Genomic DNA, 10,980 nt, shown 5'->3' with positions numbered 1-10,980 from the left:
AAGTATCTCAAAAAATTAAAGAGAGAAAAAAATATATATATATATATATATATATATATATATATATATATATATATATACCAAAAATAAGGGTATCTACTATGAAGGGATAGAATATGACTCTCAAAATGAAAAATATTTTTTTTCAAAAAGGGATTGATAAGATTTTGGTTGAAAAAGGGAAAAAGAAAAATTAAAAAAAAAAAACAGTTAAAAAATTAACTTTGAAAAACTAATGAATCATGGTAAAAAAGCCATGATTTCTATGTGCCGTATTCCCCTAGCGAATGAGTTCTCCCATTCTCCTTGATGGGTAAATTGGTCTTGGCTGGTTGTTTGTGCTGATCTTCTGGGGGAGGGGCCTGTTGCCGTGGTTCCCAAATGTATTTGCCAGAGACGGAATTGCCCCACCCTTGTCGGTCTGGGCTAAGTAATCTGCTCGTTTGCTCTTGGGAGCTTTTGTTCCCTGCAAGCTCTCGGTACAGCTTTGGAGGAGGAGAGTGAAAATGGCGGCTTCCCAATCTTGGCCCAGAGGAGCCAAAAACTTGGGGCCCTGCTCCTCCGTGCGCCCCCAGAGAAAAGCTCTCAGTCACTCCCGTGTCCCCGGTCTCTGCCCGCACTCCATGCTCAGCTGGCCTGTGACTGAGTGTTTCTATCTCTGGCACCCGACCTGGTGTGGAGTCTCTAAACCCAGCAGATCCCTGCAGTGTGCTCCCGTGCTGCTCCACCCCGGGGAGGAAGGTGAGTCTCCCCGGGTCCCTGCTGGAGGAGCAGTGGCCCGACTGGGCCATGGATCACAGTTTATGGCAACCCCGAGCTGAGAGCCCGCGCCTCGGCTCCGTCTCTGTAGCCGGCTTCCCCGCTCTGATACCTGGGATCTCTGCCGCACTCAGGCACCCCAGGTCTTTCTGTGACCCCGAGGGTCCTGAGACCACACTGTCTCAGTGACGGTTCCAGCCCCTGCTTAGCCACTGGAGCGACGTCCCTCCGCGGAGCCGACTTCTAAAAGTTCCGATTTTGTGCTCCGCGGCTCTATCACTTGCCAGAAGCGGCCTAAGGAGGCCCCCTCCCCGCTGTCTATCCTCCCGAATATCGCCTCGGACTCACTTCTCTGCACGTCCTACCTTCCAGTAAGTGTCGCTTTTCTGTTCAGCGAGTTGTTGCTATTCTTCTCTTCGATCTCCTGTTGAGTTCGTAGATGTTCAGAATGGTTTGATCCCTATTCAGCTGAATTCCTGAGACCAGACGAAATCCAGGTCTCCTACTCCTCTGCCATCTTGCTCTGCCCCCGCTATTGATCATTTTTATATCAGATCAGTTTACCTGAACTTTTTGAAGTATGTGTAACTTACAGCATTTTCTAAGCCCACAGAACTTCCACTTCTTTTTCATGTGTGATTGTGTGTGTGTGTGTGTGTGTGTGTATTTGGTGTTTAAAATATGAAAGCTAAATATCTGGGATTTCCTGGTAATGTTTCTTACAATCACTTTTATGTGGACCTTCTTTTTCTTTTTTCTCAATTATTCCTCATATTTTTACTCCATTCCCAGAAATTTCTCCTGAGTTTGGGGTCTTGTTTTGAAGGGATCTCTGAAGGCTCACTGTCTTAAAGTGTTCATAGTGCTAATCCCTGCCTGTCCCTTGAGATGTACTATTGTCTTCTTCCATTCAATTCTTTTTAATTGATATAAAATCCCTTCCAGTGTCAACTGTTATTTCTCAATTTGATCTAAGGCTTTCCAGTGAATTCCAGATGGCTATTTTAGGGATCTCTGGTCTTTAAGTTTATCAACTATCCCATTACCTCCCATAACTTTTCCTCACATAGAGTCTGGTATCATGCAGAATTTTTTGGCTTTTGGTGATTTCCCTCACCACTTCTATTTTGAACTTTGTGGGGATACTTTTTATTTACTTTTGTTGAAAAATTTGTCCATCAGATTTTGCTTCTTATGCTTGTGTGGAGTTTCAAGAATTATCCCAGCAACATCACTAATTTCAGGTAGTTTAGAAGTGGAGAAATGGGGAGGTGTTCATGGATACAGGTGAGTACAATAACAGTATGTGTGTTAAAGGGTTATACACGAGCTTATTCCTTTGCCTCTTTGAGTTATTTACAAAATGAAATTTTAATATATTATTCACTGTCATCATATAAATTTAGTTTAACTTTTAAAATACATTCTTGCTTTAAAAATATTTCCACTTATTCTGATGCTATTATTTTTAGTTTTCTCACAATATGCACCAAATATGAAATATTAATTTCCCTTATTCAACCTTTTCCCCAATCAGATCGGCTAACAGTATCAGGGTTTACTCTGTAAATAATTTCAAGCAGTTCCTTGTCTCTCCAGTTGATTGTGAAAATAACCACATTTTTACTATACATATTATTGATATTTTTCAAAAGTCAACTAAAATAAAGGCTTGTGAACAATCAAACTATAGTTTATTCACATGTCATGTATATTCCTGGTTATGCATGGACCTTCTGTCTCACAAATGAGAAAGAATCAGGCTACTAAACTTGAAGTTAAGGGTAATGATTTAAACTGATATCATGAACGAAAATCAAATTTAGTTTTTAAAATGTGTTGAAGGGAAATAGAAAAATACTGTAAAGAAGTAAACATACCATTATGGGTAACAGGGAATATCGGCAAGGTATATTTTAAAATTCTTAATAGTACTCAATGAAAGAAATGAAAAGTTTACCTGTATGGATTTTTATTCCATTGTATAAATATTTAAAGGATAGTTTCTATGCATTATGCTCTCCACTTGGTACAGGGAATTCGAAAATAATAAATGAAAAGAACTCACAATCTAGTTGTGGAGACATAAAAGTAAGTAAACAATAATATGTTGTGGAAAATGCAAAAATAGAAGAAGCAAAAATGCAAAGCATAGAAGAGAAACCACCAAACGCTTCCTGTGACTATGAGGAAATATGGTTAAGTATTTGAAGGAGATGAAAAGATAAGTAAAACTTTTTTTGTTGATTAATGGGGCACCAGATCTAAGTGACAGTTCACTTTGCAGCTCAGCCTCTGGTTCAAAAGAAAGATGCCCAAACCATTGTCAGTCTGACTGGAACAAAAGCCAAAAATCATTTTGTGGGTCCATTTTGTGGATGTGCTATTGATGGGACACAAATTTGTTGTGAGAGGTTGGGGATAGATGAATCTGAAGAATTAAAGAGCATTCACACGATGAGGCTCTCTTGTGAACCCACAAAGAATTATAACTCTGTCCAGCAAGCAAGGATCTACATTATACATTCAGTTAACAAATATTTATTGAATACTTGCTCTGTATTCTTCTGGGCATTTCATTTAAACTAGAGAAAGAAAGAGAAGACAAGGATATGCATTCTCATAAGGTTTCTCTGTATGGGCAAATATGCAATAATCATTAAAGATAATAAATAAGTAAATATTTGGTGTGCTAAGACATGATAGGTGCTATGGAAAAGAGAAAATGTACAGCAAAGGAGATCAGGAGTGTATGAAGAAGATGATGGGGAGTAAGTGGCAGTCTTAAACATGATGGCTAAGATTGACCAAATTTGGAAGGTGAAATTTAAGCGAAGATTTAAAGAAGGTGAAAGAGTTTGCCAAGCTGATATTCCATCATTCTAGGCAAGCAAACAGCTGGGAGAGTAGGGCCAGAGCGAACTTTTGTTATAATTTTGACAGATGCAGTCTATTGTAATACTTAAGGTGGATACTATATTATGGTTCAAATGTGTATATAAAAACATTGTTAGCTCATTCCTCTTACATGTTGTATGTTTAGAGATAAACACATTTTTCCCACAAGGAAAAGAATATGTATCTAAAGATAATATTCTAAAGATTTGCTTAACAAGCATTTACTACCAAGTTTAAACTCTATATATTATACTGTGCATCGTGATATATTTAGAACAGATCAGTGTAAGCTAATCACTTTAAAGCAATTGTTTGCAAGGTATCTATACATTTACACAAGGTGGAAAGATACAGTATCTTTTTTCATATCTATTTACATAAAATATATCGTCTTCACATCTTTAGATCTATTAATATATTTCAGTTATCTTACATGCCATATGCTGTATGGATTGTTTTTGTTTTATAAATGTGATGAGCTTAAATTGTTATTTGAAGCAAAAGGAACAGTGCTCCATTAAGCAATATGTGGGTCTCTGATATTTTCCATATAGAGGTTTGTTTACCTGTATAAATCCATTATGATTATAAGGAAATTACAAAGATCATGTTTAGTTACAATTTTAGAATATTATTTTCATCATTTCCAATTGCTGAAAAAAAGAAAACAAAATAATGCAAATAAAGTTTCATAACTTCTATTTGGTATCTGTGGTGGAGACTTCTAGTGGTCTACCAAGATATCTATTCTTTATCTGCTCGATAAAAGAAATCCAAATATTCAGCTGTATATATTGCCAAGGTAGCAGACTACATTTCTCAGCTTCCCTTGCTGGCAATTATATCCATATCACTACATTATAATCGGTGATATATTTCTTTAAAAAAGGAGAGGGAGTGTCCTTTTTATCTTTATCTCAAGGAATGCAGACATCAGGGCTTCAACTCCTGTTGCAGTCTTGGTCCACGTGGGTAAATTTTACTTTTTACTGAAAAGAGTAAGGATAACTGGAATTTCCAAAACAACTAATGAATTTTTGGAATCTCCATACGTGCCCTAGATTACCTCCCTCCAGATGGCTTTTTTTTTTAAGATTTTATTTATTTATTTGAGAGAGAGAGAATGAGAGATAGAGAGCACGAGAGGGAAGAGGGTCAGAGAGAGAAGCAGACTCCCTGCCGAGCAGGGAGCCCAATGTGGGACTCCATCCCGGGACTCCAGGATCATGACCTGAGCCGAAGGCAGTCACTTAACCAACTGAGCCACCCAGGAGCCCCCTCCAGATGGCTTTTATGTGAAAGAATAAAATGTTGTGCATGTAAATATATGAGACTAAGTTTTCTGCAAAAAAATCTGAGCCTAATCCTAGGTGATAGTATTTAATTTAGTCACATTCAAGAGGTAGATGAATCTAGAATGGGCAGAAAGCCTGTCATACTAGACTTTAAAATACACAGGGCTATTTAAACCAAATTAAAATATTAATATTGATTTAGTATTTTGCATATGATAAGCTGGAAGCAGTGGACTATATTAGGGACATTGTCGCAAAAGTTCATAGTGAGAAAAGGCATCATAGCAATCAGAAATTACCTATTGCTCTATGCAGTTCAAGGTACAGAACTGGCCACAGTAACAGTTAGCAAATGAGTGGACCTTTCTTTTTAAGAAGAGGTATGTGAAGGGGCACCTGGGTGGCTCAGTAGTTTAAGCCTCCGACTCTTGATTTTGGTTCAGGTCAGGATCTCAGGTCCTAAGATCCAGCCCACGGTAGGGCTCCGAGTGGAGAGTGGAGCCTGCTTAAGATTCTCTCTCTTTCTCCTTCTCCCTCTGCTGCCCCCATCTCTACCCCAGGCATTCACACTGTCTCTCTCTCTCTAAAAAAAAAAAAAAAAAAGGAATGTGAAAATGGTATACTTGATGCAGGCTCAAGCATTTTCCAGAGACTTTCTGTAGATGTAATTAGAAACACTTCTTTCTAATGATTCATGATTTTGTGGCATGGTGTGACATGTGACATAGCACAGTAGAATGAGTTTTGCCCAAACTTAAGGATATAGATATACAGTTTTAAAGGTGAATCAAAGGGTGTCCAATGCTATATATTTTAGTAAATTTTGGAGGAAAGACACTTAGAGAACATCAGATAGCTACAGTTTCAAGATTATATAAATGTCATTTAATTTACAGTTTGAGCTTAACAGGGAACAGAAAATAGTCATCCAAACAATGGGGTGACAAAATAATTTCAATTGTTCACCCATATCTTGTTTCCCTCTCCTGATGGGTGGGGCCGTTTTGGCTAGTTCTCGCCTATAGGTTCCAACTTAAAGTTATATATTTCATGTATGGGTCAAAGCATTAACTTATTGTGAGAGAACTTCCAAATTCCTCTTGCCACGCTGTGGTAATTGAAACAGATTCTTTTTGTTGAGATGATACAGCCACAAAATCAAAACATTAAGGATCATCGATTTACTACCTGAAAGACAGTCGTCCTTCGATGCAACCTAAAAGTTTTGAGCATAAAATATGCATTTTGTTATGAGTCCAGTAAGATTTAAGGGTAGTTTCTTTTTTTTTCCTTTTTTTTTCTAACAATTTCCAGAGCAGTTTTAGGTTCACAGCAAAACTGAGCAGAAGGTACAGAGACTTTCCATATACCTCCTGCCCCCCATGTGCTTAGCCTCTCCCATTATCAACCTCCTCCACCAGATTAGTACACTAGTTACAATTGATAAACTTACGCTGACATATCATAAACCACCCAAAATCCATACTTTACTTTAGGTGGGGTAGTTTTTTAAAGAAGATTAAAATAATCTACAGGTGCAAGTCACTGTGGACCCCTCAAACTAGTAAATCTTGTTCACTTGCTTTCTAAAACCATACAACTCTAAATAGCCTCAGATCACAGATGTCTAAGGCAATAACACACACACACACACACACGTACGCATTTTCTAAAGCTGATTTTATTCAGAGGTAGGAGATATAGTAGTTTTTTGGTCAATTAAAAATGACACATTCTTGTTAATAAGGTATAAATGCTATATTTTATAGTTCGTTTTTAATGCTTTGGATAGAAACCCTGAGAGTTCTTTACAATTATCTTATTAGTTATCATTTGCTCAGCCCATTGTTAGGGTCTTTGAAGGAACACAGATAACAGACCAGTAGTTATATTATTTGCTTGGGTTGCCATAATAGAATACCACACACTGGGTGGCTTAAATAACATGTTTATTTTCTCATAGTTCTGGAGGCCAGAAGTTCAAGATCTAAGCGTCATTAGGGTTGGTTTCTGATGAAGTCTCTCTACTTGGCACTTCTTATTGTGTCCTCACATGGTATTTTCTCTTTATTTATTGATTGATTTTTTTGGCGGGGCGGAGTATTTCTGTGACATCTCTTCTTATTCTTTTTTTTTTTCATCTCTTCCTATTCTTATAAGGATATCAAGCCCATCAGATTAGAGCTCTCCATTATGACTCTGTTTAAACTTATTTGCCTCCTTAAAGAATTTATCTCCAAATATAGTAACATTGAGGTTTAGAGCTTCACATGAATTTGGGGGGATATGATTCAATCCATAACAAGAATGTAATACCAGTAGATTTCCCTTCTTCGGGGCAGGGGGGAAACTATCAGAGATGGACAAGAAACATCTCTCCTACTAGGCAAACAAAAAACATTTTGTTGCTGTTTTCAACTCAAAGTTTGTAAACTTAAATATTATTGTCAAGTGGGCTGTAACTCTCCCTAGGAGGAATGAGTATTTTATCAAAAGAGTTTTGCTCTCACCTTGTGATTTTATTCCTTCAATGTCAATCACTCCTCCTTTGGAAGCCTCCTAACACTGGGAAGGCTGAGTAACCTGTTTTTATACCAGAAAGTTCTGAACGGAACCAGAAAAGTATGATTAAATAATTCCAATGTTACTCTGTAATCAAGTCTAAATATTTTCCAGAGGATCCTCATTACGAATTATTCTGAGCCTTATGGTCCAACATAGCTTAAAGAGAATCTACAATGAGATCCAATGTTAATATCTAAATAGTGCAATATAAAAGACCAACATTCAGACGTCCTGAATTTGATTATAATTTCCCTCCTGTTATCAAATTGCCAAGGTGAAATTAGATATAAAATTCCTCTTCGGAGTTAAAATTAAAAAAAATTAAAATCAAAAGTCTTAAATTGAAATATACAGAAGTTAAAGTACAAAGTAAAATTATTTACCTTGTGAATTAAAGACCAAAGAACTCATGTCCAAAAGTATTCCTCCTGAGTTTTAATGTGGTTAGCATAAGCTAGAGAGGTCCTCAGTGTCTAGGTAGATTTGTTTTTTCAGATGGCCTGGACTGTCTTGCACTGAAATAACTGTCATGCATCCAAGGCCCCAGAAGTTCTATTATTTCAGTAACAGGACTCTTCAATATCTCATGCTTTTAAAGAGTCCAAAGTAGTAATAACCCATACATAAAGTGAAAAGGTGCCCACATCCACCGTATTTAGAACCCAGCCAAACCAAGTGAAAGCCTCATTTTGAGATTGCTCAAGATTAAGTACCTAGAGGTTGAGCTGTAGCTGAGGGAAAATGGATTGATGGAGGAAATCATGATATCACATTTGCCAAGGCACATCCCTCCCTACTATTGTCAAGAGTCCATTACTTTGAACTTAATCTTAGCTGAAAGAAAATTTCCATTGCGTCCTGGAACTATGATTACCATATCTAGAGGTTTCATTTCAAAGGTGTTGTGTTAAGAAATGACATGTGAGAAATATCTGCCTTCTTGCAAAGCTGAGAAATCAGCCGTCGTAATAAACCTGAGGGGACTTTCTTTTCTATTTATGAATTTCAATCCTCTTAGTTCTCAATTTCCCTTTGTGTTTCTTGTTTAAGACCTGCTCGTGTTGGGGCGCCTGGGTGGCTCAGTTGGTTAAGCGTCTACCTTCGGCTCAGGTCATGATCCCGGAATCCTGGGATCGAGTCTCGCATCGGGCTCCCTGTTGAGCGGGGAGCCTGCTTCTCCCTCTGACCTCCCCCCCCCCATGTACTCTCTCTCTCTCATTCTCTCTCTCAAATAAATAAATAAAATCTTTAAAAAAAAATACATGCTCGTGTTAAATTAAGTATGAGTGCTCCTGGTGATGGCATCAAAACTCACTCGTAAGTATCCATTTTCAGGTCTATGACTCAACTCTGTTTCTGTTGTGAGACGAGCCTTCCCAGGACATAGTCTCCATCACCTAACCTTATTCTGGCTGGAGAAAGACCCTCTACACTCTCACAAACTGATGCTCCTGTTGGTACTTCTGAATCAGTTCAGTTGAAGACCAATTCCAGGCTGAGACCATGTCTCTTCTCAGATTTCAATACTACATGCTTTCAGTAATATTTTATTTTATTTTATTCTGCTTTATTTTCTTTGCTATAGTTTGGTTGGTGTGTTATATCATTCTTCCTCCCTCAAAGTCTAGTTCTCTTATCCTTGAGGACTCAGCCCATGTATTGAATTTATCCTGATTTATTCACTCCCCATCATTCTCTAACATATGTGAGTCAGACATTCACTATTCTAAATATTCCTTAATTAGTGATTTCTAGGACTGCAAAATTATCCATTCTTCAAACGAATTTTATGGACACCTATTTTCCTGAACTGGAGAGAGCCATTCAGGAAGTATTCCCCCATCAAACCAGATTATCAAGCAGATTAAGACAGCATTTGTTCTCACTCTGCCAGATGTCCTTTACTATGTAGGTAGGATCATTCTTCAATGCCACTTGATATTCGATAAAATAGATATAGCTATGTACATACGTATCTACATTTGTACCTTTATGAGCCCATGCAAATATCGCCAAAATATTCAGTTTTAAGGGTTGAATCATTGAGTTCAATACACAAAATATTAAATGTCTGAATCATTTCTTAATTTTCACCAAAGCATTTCCTGCCTGTTCTGTCAGCTAACGCATTATTGCTCTCCAGTCATTCTAAAACATTCTAATTATTTGACAAGAATATTTACTTTGAACTCACTGTTTCTCAATAGCCTTAAAAATCCAGATTGTGACAAATGATAATTGAAGGGATTGAAGTGTGTTTGGAAACTGAGAAAAACCAGGAAAAAATAGAATTAAAGCAAAAGAAAACTATGCCAGCCAAGGATGCCCTGGCATCCCTCTCCTGGTGCTGCCATTCCCCAGGGGGTTAAGAAGGGTGGAGTTTTCTCGTGTTTATGATTTTTGCTCTTATTTTTGTTTTTTTATCTGTATGGTATGAAGGAAAATGGAAAGGCCAGGTATGAGAATGGAATGGCTCTAGGAAGGGAGAGAATTAAAAGAAACCATAGTTACAGAAGTAGGTTGTACATTACGAACCAACTGACTTTTAATGTGTCTAAGAGATGCCAATAAAAGCTGCAATCCTTATTATTTGACTGGACTATTACTTTTATGAAAGTTTATATGCGATTCATTTTGTAACCCAACCTCTAAGATTTAAGTATAAGTTGCACCTTACGAATACCCTATTGTGCCTTTGATAAAAAATCGTCATCCTTGACCTGAACAAAAAGTTAATTTCCACTATAACAGCCTGACAATTGGATTCAAATTTTAAAGACATGAGGGGCAATTACACATGAGATATTGGGATTCTTGAAATCAATTACAAAGTCAGTATGACATTACCGCAATGCATTAATATCGAACCTGCATTTTGAGAGATAACATACACTTTAAAATTGATATTTCAAGTGGAGAATCAGACCTTTATGGTATTAGATAAGGCCAATAAATTAGGAAGTCTGAAAACTCTCATGACTTTTCAAATTGGAAATGTACATTGAACTATGTGTGGACTTTTCAAATCAGTCTAAAGTCTCTGTATGTGTGTGTGTGTCTGTGTGTGTGTCTGTGTGTCTGGATGTGTTTGTATTAAGGGTCCACGCTTTTATTCATATGTACAAGTCCTACATGGTAGCATATGAGTAGAATGCAGTTGACATATGGCCATAACATTTCTCTTTTCTATAGGTCAGCAAACGTTTCACTTGTTCATCGCTGTAACAATCACTTTGGTAAGGGGCACAGCTATGGTTACAGACTTAGCCAACTGGGACCTAGCTCTGAGAGGCATAGTTCTCCAGAAGAATCTTGTGTTTCTGTTACAACCACACTGAGGATGTTATTTATTAACAAGTGCAGCTATCCACTCAAACAGTGGGAGTATGCCAAGGTTGCAGACTTGCCCAGTAGATGGAAACTAGATTTTCTTGGAAATGAATTTTGTAATGAGGCTTTTGAT

This window comes from Callorhinus ursinus, unplaced genomic scaffold (assembly GCF_003265705.2).
Source record: "Callorhinus ursinus isolate GAN/ISIS: 27379988/994484 unplaced genomic scaffold, GSC_fseal_2.0 scaffold3, whole genome shotgun sequence".
In the NCBI taxonomy this organism is placed as follows: Eukaryota; Metazoa; Chordata; class Mammalia; order Carnivora; family Otariidae; genus Callorhinus; species Callorhinus ursinus.
The sequence above is the reverse complement of the archived record's forward strand: the minus strand, read 5'-3'. Positions refer to the sequence as shown.